Source organism: Xenopus tropicalis, chromosome 8 (assembly GCF_000004195.4).
Source record: "Xenopus tropicalis strain Nigerian chromosome 8, UCB_Xtro_10.0, whole genome shotgun sequence".
Lineage (NCBI taxonomy): Eukaryota > Metazoa > Chordata > Amphibia > Anura > Pipidae > Xenopus > Xenopus tropicalis.
The window spans coordinates 52,201,358-52,210,260 of record NC_030684.2 but is presented as its reverse complement, the minus strand read 5'-3'; positions in this window follow the sequence as shown (position 1 = coordinate 52,210,260).

Below are 8,903 nucleotides of genomic sequence, written 5' to 3'. Positions count from 1 at the left end.
AGGCTACATGCACATTTAGCCCCTTAAGGTCTAGCAAAAGCCTAGTGCAAAGTCAGTGTGCTACACAGAATTACAGGTGACCAGTTAGGAATTAGGTTAATTGTTGAGTAGGGGCAAAAGGCAGGGTTTAAAACAGAATATATGTCCCTAAAAGGCTGGACAAGGAAGAGAAAAGACAATAAGGTATAGGGGGGAATTCACAAAATTGGCAATATTGGTGAAAATATTGATATTGGTTAAAATAAAAGTAGAGACAGATGTGTTGGATTTTCTGCCTTATTCACAAACCTCATTACTTTTTGTGAATTTGTCTTTTAAACTGAATTTTCAGATTTTGTCTTTTAGATTACATTTTAACAATTTTTTTATAAATATGTCTTTAAATCTTAATAAATCTGTTGGTCTGCCATCAAACCCTGTTTTTGAATATGGAGAAAGTGGTTTTCCCTGGTTTTACCACCACATTTACTCCGAAAACGGGCTATTTCCACTTTTGTGAATTCCCCCCATAGAGTTGCTATAGCAGTTATTATTTCCCTAACCTAATGGTGTAAATCATATTTTCTGCCACCCACCAGTCATTTCCCATTGACATGTCACCCTGCATTCCAATGGAAATGATCCAGGTGAGCAGTAGGCAAGAAGCATTGGCAATCCAAATCCAGTGTGCCTTTGCCATAAATCTGACCAACCCTAAAAACTGATCTTTTTTTAGTCCCACATTTAACAGTAGAGGGTGCTTTAACTGCACAAATATTTATTACACTCACCTGTGTTGCTAGTAAAAGAAAATCCATAGTAGAAAAATGCTTTTGAATCTAATTTGTTTTTGTTGCAATGAACATTACAAGGTATTTTTTAGACTAATGGCTTGTAAGGCGTTCTCTTTGGGGAGGATCCTACAACTCGCTATGTGTTTGAATAAGCAAATGCTCTCTTTGTAACTAGTAGGTGGGTATCGCTTGACTTATACATTCTATGGCCCTCCACACATAGAAATACCTTTGAATCCAAGGGAGTTTTTACATGTTGTTTTTATCATCTGATATTGCAAAGGATATAGTGTGTATATAAAATTAAATGGACACCATTGTCTATTGGCTCTGATGCAGGAATAGCTGCTGATTATTTGCAATAGTTGTGAGTGGTAACTCCCATAAGCACCTTAAGCTGAACATGTACAGATAGATATTATCTGTTCCTATATACCAGGGGTCTCCAACCTTTATTACCTGTAAGCCACATTGAAAGGTAAAAAGTGTTGGGAAGCAACACAAGCATAAAAAAGTTCCTGGAGGTACATAGTACATATAGTACATAATAAATTGGGTTGAAAAAAAGACAAATGTCCATCACGTTCAACCATAATGCCTATATATACCCTGCCTAACTACTAGTTGATCCAGAGGAAGGCAAAAAAAACCCCATCTGAAGCCTCTCTAATTTGCCACTGAGGGGTAAAAATTCCTTCCTGACTCCAAGATGGCAATCGGACCAGTCCCTGGATCAACTTGTACTAAGAGCTATCTCCCCTACCCCTGTATTCCCTCACTTGTACTGAGAGATATCTCCCCTACCCCTGTATTCCCTCACTTGTACTGAGAGCTATCCCCCCTACCCCTGTATTCCCTCACTTGTACTAAGAGCTATCTCCCATAACCCTGTATTTCCTCACTTGTACTAAGAGCTATCTCCCATAACCCTGTATTCCCTCACTTGCTAAGAATCCATCCAGCCCCTTCTTAAAGGTGCCAAATAAGGGCTGTGATTGGCTATTTGGTAGCCCCAATATGGACTGGCAGCCTACAGGAAGCTCTGTTTGTTGCACATGGTTTTTATGCCTCCTAAACCTTCCTCCAAGTCAGAAATTCAAAAATGAGCACCTGCTTTGAGGCCCCTGGGAGCAACATCCAAGTGGTTGGTGAGCAACCCGAGTCACTGGTTAGGGATCACTGCTCTATACTGGCTAATGTATTGGGACAAACCAATGCCCTGCATGACTTCAAATAGCTTTTGGGCAGGTTTAAATATGCTGTTGGGTAAGGGCTGGATGGGCCTACTCTGACAGGCTTGCATAGGGGATCCAAATAATTAGATTAGAATGATGACGTATCTGACCACATGGGTAGTCAAACCAGGCAATGATAGATCCATATGTGTATGGCCAGCTATTAGTGTACAAATCAGAACTTTTGGCTGATGGTGGGAGTCTGAGAGTTGTAGTTTATAGTTTCTGGGCACAAGTTGCGTTAAAAGGATGATCATGATGTTTTTTCATTTTTTTAACCAAAAACATCCATTTTTGGAGTGAGGAGCATTCATTATCACAGGCAGCTTGCGGTATCACCCTGTGGTTAAAACTGCTAGTTTTTTTTTTAAGGCAAATACCAAATAAAGCAAAAGTTTGGGACACAACATGATAAAACAGAGCACTTCAAGATCCCAGGAAATTGAGTTCCAGGCATGCCTCCTTTTATATTTTACAGGCAAAACAGTCTAGGTTATAAAAAAAAACTCCTTAAAATGGAAAACAACGGATATGTTAATTATAACCATTCCATATATGGTAAGTATCTTATCGGAAATGCGAAGGAAAGTTTAGAGTCTAAATTCTGTAGTGAGGGGAAGGAAGAGGTTCTGTAGTAAGAGCCAGAAAATCCACAAAGTAGGAAAGTCTGAAATGCTGCCAGCTTCCTCCTCTGCTTGAAATTCAGGGGAATTCCGAAAATAATACTTGCACTGTGCTAAGTCCTGCTCTTCATGCCGTGCTCAAACACAAAGGAAGGGGAGAGACAGCTGAAATGGGTATGATGAATGGAGTAAAGAAGAAAATGCCATCACTTACTTGTATTTCCTTCTATATGCTCAGCAATCTGCCATCTTGAGATGATCTATAGTAAAAAAAAAAGTTATCTTTAGTGAACAGTCCTGAAACTGCTTAGCTTATCTTAACAATGGCTTATGTGTTTGTTATATAAAATGGAGATCAGAGATCATCCTTAGTCCTCTCACAACCTTGTTCTCACCCTGATGAGCCTGGAATGTTGCACTTAGTAGCTCTTGGTACATTGGTGGATTATGTGACTAATGGAGTTATACTGGTGTTTTCACCAAAACTGAAGTTAATTTGACTTTACATTGTCAAGACCAAGTCTAGAAGCTGTCTACCAAATAGGAAAATTCTGCTGTATCAATCCAATAAAGGCAAAGCCCTATAACGAAAATTGTAAACTTCCAGGGAGACCCTTTGCCAACAGCAAACATTTAAAGGGGTGGTTCACCTTTAAGTTAACTTTAAATACGTTATAGAATGTCATATTGCAAGCAACTTTTCAATTGGTTTTCATTTGTTTGTTTTACAGTTTAATTATTTGCCTTTCTTTTCTGCCTCTTTCTAGTTTTGAGATGAGGGTCACTGACCCCAACTGACAAATAAACCTATTGTTCTGTGGGTCTACAATTTTATTGTAATTTTTACTTTTTATTTCTTATCTTCCCAATTAGTCCTTTGCCTATTCATATATCAGTCTTTCATTCAAATCACAGCCTGGTTGCTAGGGTAAATAAGCCTTTAACAACCAGATAGCTGCTGAAATACCAGACTGGAGAGCTGCAGAATAAAAAGCTAAATAACTGGAAAACCACAAACAAAAAAATGGAAACCAATTGCCAATTGTCTCAGGATATCAATATCTTACTAAAAGTTGAACCACCACTTTAAATATCATCATAAATAACTTCAACTTGCAACTTACACTACTGACCTTGTACTTTGCACCATATACTCATGGCAAATTGGCATAATTATTAAAATTCTGTTTGGGGGTTGAGCATTCTTTAGGCATTTCCTGTCTCTTGAATATTATTTTTAGAGGTGTCTTTTAGGTGTTTTTAGATCTGTCAAGTGTGTGATCTGTTTTCAACCCTTAATAAACATGCCCTTAACAATTAAAATGTGAATTAACAGCTGCAGAGTTCCCCACTGGTAACCACAGAGAGACATTTTCTTTTGATACAGACTAATAGTAATTGCTGATGGTGCCCTCCACTTAGTACCTTTCTCACACCCTATTGTACACCGTGCTGCTTTATTTGTAGGGATGCACACACCCCAGTTTACAGCGTAGCAGGCATGAGCTAAACTTGCTCAGCATATATATGTGAAGTTAAGCCTGCTTGACAGAGAAAGCCATGGTTATTGATGTTCTGAGAAACATTGTGCTTAGCCATGGAATTTCTCAGGCTGTCACAGTTCTGCAGCTTCTCCCCCTATCTCTCCCCTTTCCAGCTATTGTACTTGTACTTGATTAACCTCTTTGCGCCAGCACAATGCAAAACCAAGTCCCCTGCTCCTCCTATGCAAGTGGAGCTGGACAGGATGGCAAAGGGCAGAGCACACTCTGCAGGAAGTCCCCAAGGAAATGGACATTTTAAAGGGCCTGCTTAGAATCACTCAGTGAAATAAATCATATTCATCAGGAGACACAGATCACTGCCCTTTACATTCCAGACATTCATTGTTTTAAGTCCATCTATCACTAACTACACCCACTACAGGCTGCAGCACAGGGGAGCTCCAGGGGCACACAGGGAGCAGGATACAAGCGACTGTTTGATAAGAGCACTAAATCTAGGGGAGAAAAACAAAGCATCATTACAAGGGCAATGCAATTATTACAACAGTATGAGCACTTTGGGAAGGGTGTATGTGCCTTTTATAAGAGATCACACTGCGGACAAAGTAGAGGAACAAAGAAAGTAATGTAGAAGATGCATTTGCCAATGGTCTCGTAACCCAAGCTACCAGTCAGCAGGTAGCATTTATTACTGGTCACCTCTTTGAAAGCAAACACCTGCCTATTTGCTATGGGTTACTAGAACAGTAGCAAACTTTATGCTTACCTATGAAATCAGGCCATTATTTTACTCCACTCTAGTATAAACCATTGAGGGAAAATGCAGGGGTCAATTAATTTCTTGATTTTACATGGTATACCATGGTAAAAAGTATGTTGATACTATTTTTTATACGCCTTGATAAATATGCCCTAGAGTGGATTTTTTTTTTATTTATTTTCAAATACTGGCAGTTATGTACTGTGAGTGAGGCCACAAAAAACCATAATAAGCTTTCTGACTTAACAGCAACAGGTGGCACATCCAAAGGCTTTTTGCAAAAATAGAGTTCCTGCAGTAAATTGTAGCCCAGGGATCACAGATAATTATAAGGTTACAAAATAAAGCTGCTAGCTGGTGGAAGCAGAGCAGTATTGTTTTATGGCATATATATATATATATATATATATATGTATATATATATATATATACCCCCGTTGCAAAATATAAGGATGAGGGGGAAGGCAATATTAGTGAGTCATGTGACAAAAATAGCATCACTAAGCAACTATTATAATTTACAGGATAATTTTGACTCTTTTGTACTCAATATACATAAAAATATAGAGGATTCTGAATAAGAGCTCTATATTATATATATGCGTGGGAATGCGGGCCAGCGTTGAAGAGTGCAGAGAAAGCAGCGCCATGCACCAAGGGTAAAATATGACCCATGACCTCTACAGCATCTGGCACTAGAAAGTGGCAGCTGGGAAGGTGTTGGCTGTCAGTACCTTGCACTGCTGGTGAGATACAACAACTCAGCTCTATAATCATCCCCCAATGCTGTCAAAAGAGGATCTTTTTTTCCAACAATTGTGTCATGGACCAGCACCAAGTCTTCAGGGATCTCAAAGAACCTCTGGTCTAATGCAACTATTGTAATGTTTCCTTTCCATTGGGTCACACAGCAGGACAGATTTGGATTTCTACCATGGGTTTCTGCCCTAGTGCAAATTTGGCCAGTGTTTATAAACTACCTCCACTCTTATTTATAATAATGTTAACATTTGGCTTTATACATTATAATATAACAATATGTTATACCGAATAACAATGTTTATTGTAAATAATAAGGGTAGAGACTTTAGGGCTTGGAACTAGGGACAGGCAGAATAGGTACATGCTTAAAGAGATACTGACGCCAGAAATGAAACCCTTTTTACAACTGTTATAACATTGTCTTTGCATGCTCTTTATAATTTTGCCATAAATGTATTTGCCCAATACTTTTACATTACCTAGCTAATCCCCATGTTCCTCTATGAGGGGGCTGCTATATTTGTGCAGCAGGAGTCCCTTAGCATTAGAAGCTATAACTGACAGGTTGAGACGGGACAGTCAGGCTGGCAAAACAGTCAGGTTTAGGATCTTCAAGTAGCAATTACTTACAAAAGCAGCCCTATCAGTAAAAAATAAGAAACATGACCTATAGGTAACTTTTTTTCTGTTTTTTTTCTGTTTTATGATTGAACAATATCCTTCATTATGGTTAACAGGAGTCCATCCTGGCTTACTCTAACTTATTGTACCAGAAATCATGATCAGGAGGGGCCTGTGGGTGAGCAACAAAACTATGTAGTTAATATCATTTTATTTGTCAAAAGTCATTACAAAGTTGTTCAAATAGTTATAAATTGCGTTAAAGTATGCCATCTATGTTAATCAGTGCTTAATGATGTCACTTGTGTTACACTGTTCTTGTTTATTATAACAAACAACCTATCCCTTATGTTAAAGAAGCTACCAGCACTCAGCATGGCCTCTATAACTCTATAACTTGTAACCTTAGAGCTGTTACATCATTACCTATATAAATTAAATATAAAATATATATTTATATAATAAATTGATATATCATTTGTGGCTTTAACTATAGCCTTGGAAAATGTCTTTCTTAAACTGATCATAATGAAAATAAATAAATAATAATAAAAAAAAACTTGCTTCAAGTCTAGTAAGAACCATCTGCTGCTTTTCCAAAGCACCTATTGACAGCTTTCCCGGGTCTATGAAAGATAAATAAATAGGGCTTCTAAGTTTTACCAAATACAAAGGGATGCTAGAAAAAAATATGTGGTGCATGATTTTGCCAATATTTTTACCATGCCACACCTACATTTTTAAGCATTTACAAAAAAAATGCAAGAAGCTGGAATTTTTAGACTTTTAGACTTGAGTGAAACCAGGACACAAAGAGACAAAACTGAGACATATAGTGCCCCAACACCAAACTCTCTGGGAAACAGTTTAAAAAAAAAGGGACATATGGGAGCTCCATAAAAGATATTTCATGCAAATAGTATACAGAATATGGGCAGGCTAACATATCCCACCGCTTTGCAGATCTGCACAAGCTGCAGGTCAGAGGCCCCACTCTGCAAGTCAATCCCATATCCTGTTTAGGAAGCTAAGGAAATGCTTATCTGTTAATATTGATGGTGAAAGAACTTTTTTGATTATTAAAGGAACATTTATATTTAAAGGGACAAAATATTGACAAAAGATTGTTTTCAGCATGCTGTCTAAAAAAAGATTACTCCCATAACCAAGAAATGCTTTGTTCAGAAAGTATTTCTTTATTAACCAAGTATAACAGCCTAAAGGCTTCTGTACTTCCTGTTTTTTTGCTGCAAGTGTACTGGTTTTCAGCCAGAAACCTGTAAATGGCTTAAAATGAACCCCTTATTTATGCCTTCATCTTGTTTATGTTAACTGAGTGTGGCCTTTATAATGGGTGTGGTTTGCTTAAATTGTTTCTATGACACTCTCTAATTATATTTTTCCCCTTCCTTCTTTCACCTATTTTAAATATAAAAATCTGAGAGCCCTGTACAATGTTATATGACTGTTACCACTGTGAAACCTAACTAGTATAAAAGCAAGACCATGTAATACAGGCACGGACTGGCAATATATGGATTCCGGCAAATGCCAGAGGGGCTGCTGCAAGATGCCAAATAAACAGTCACTATTTATAGGGCTAATGGAGGGCTGTTTGGGCCTCTGTGTGTTTGAAATGCCTGGGCTTATTTTGAATCCCAGTCCTAACCCAATGATGCTGAATCATCGCGTGTGAGTCCTACCCGAAGGCATGGGTAGGTCCAACGTCACCGAAGCTAGGGTGAGACCCACCAGGTCGTTGGAGTCTCCTTCGCCTTGCAAGTTTTGGCCTGGGGTCAAGCCCAATTGACTATGACACCCATCCAGGGTGCAACAGGGCCAGAACTAGAGGTAGGCAGTACAGGCAGGTACCAAGAGGGGCAACTATTTCACACACAGCAGCACACTAGTTCAAAGGCTCATTTTCATGGGGGCCATCCAGGGGCCTATAAAAGCTGTTCTCTGTCAGTCAGCAGTATATCGCCTGTGTATGGGGCCCTCAGAGGAGCCTACCCAACCGATATCTGCCTGATGCAAGTTAAAAATCCAGCCAGGAGGATGAGCATGTTGGTGCATTGTTGCTGGCCTCATCTCAACAGCCTGTATCCTGGCATTTAGTGAGAATCTTTCGGTGTATTGCCACCTTAATTCCAGATCCTTGTCTCTCCTCCCCACCCTGTTACCTTACCTGGTCTTTGCCCATCTCTAACTCTACTACATAGGGGTAATGGTGTATTAAAAGCATTTGGGGAGATAGACCCTTGCCTTGAGTGCCAAGATACTTGCTACAGGTCTTGTAACGCAAACATGCAGGTAAATGATCCGTCAGCAAGATACCCTATGTCCTTATGCCCTATGAACTTTGCCAAGCTTCCAAGTACTAATTTATAATGCACAATAAAATAAGGCAGATAGCCCCAAACAGTGGGTAGCCAGCCAGTGTGATCTAATTCTCCTCACATTCTCCGACAGCGTATAACTCAAGAGAGCTTTGTTGTAAGAATTGTGTTGCTGAGTTACTTCCCAGCGCTGGAAGGGTTACTAAACCTTGCCCTGAATAAACCTTGGAAGCACAAAAGGCTCCTGTGTGTTCCGGAGTGGCAGCCCAAATGGCCAATGGGACA